General features: G+C 59.7%; 1 protein-coding gene across 1 annotated transcript in view; it reads left to right on the forward strand.

Moving 5' to 3' along the window:
• The window catches only part of VOLCADRAFT_88039 (uncharacterized protein), a gene marked incomplete at both ends in the record, with an annotated part of 8804 nt that overhangs the window by 4404 nt on the left and 3539 nt on the right, over positions 1-861 (forward strand). The gene's annotated exons all lie outside the window — the stretch shown is intronic.

Genomic DNA, 861 nt, shown 5'->3' on the forward strand with positions numbered 1-861 from the left:
CGCGCGGGTGGTTGGGTTGGTTCGGCCTTGAGTAGAGGCACCTGAATAGTGGGTTCTGTTGCTTGTCGGTGGGCGGGGGAATTCTAGTTGGGTTCGCGAGGTCCGTAGGTCAGTAGGAAAGGTGGTTTTATCTCGGCCTCCCGCAGTTGGCGAGGCTTTAGCTGGGAGTCCGTTTTGCCGGGAGTAGCTCTTGGTTGGCAAGAGGTTGCGAGGGGCTTGGTCGGCGCCCTTTGTCTTGAGTTCGCCTGATTTACCCTGGTATCCTCGCGAGTCGCCAGATAGCCCGGTGCAGGATACTTACCAACATAACAGCTACCCTACGTGCGAAGGCGTAAAGAACAATGAGCAAGACAGGCATACAGGATGGCGTCAAGAAATCTGCAAGCAAACGAAAGTTGAAGTCAAGACGCGTGGATGGACCCGGAGCCTTCGGACGTGTGGACGGACTACAGCTACATCATAAAGCCGCCGCGGCGGTCCGCTAAGTGCGGCACAAATGCATGACAAGCGGCTGCGGAAGGCAGCGCGCTTAGGAAGCCCGCCGCGGCGGCACGCCGAATTGAAGGCGTTGATTTAGGAGCATATAGACAGCGGCCGCGGAAGGCGGTGCGCGTGTAGAAAAGCCGCTGCGGCGGTCCGCTAAGTGCGGCACAAATGCATGACACGCGGCTGCGGAAGGCAGTGCGCTTAGGAAGCCCGCCGCGGCGGCACGCCGAATTGAAGGCGTTGATTTAGGAGCATATAGACAGCGGCCGCGGGAGGCGGTGCGCTTATAGAAAAGCCGCNTGCGGCGGTCCGCTAAGTGCGGCACAAATGCATGACACGCGGCTGCGGAAGGCAGTGCGCTTAGGAAGCCCGCTG

Source organism: Volvox carteri (assembly GCF_000143455.1).
Source record: "Volvox carteri f. nagariensis unplaced genomic scaffold VOLCAscaffold_7, whole genome shotgun sequence".
Taxonomy (NCBI): domain Eukaryota; kingdom Viridiplantae; phylum Chlorophyta; class Chlorophyceae; order Chlamydomonadales; family Volvocaceae; genus Volvox; species Volvox carteri.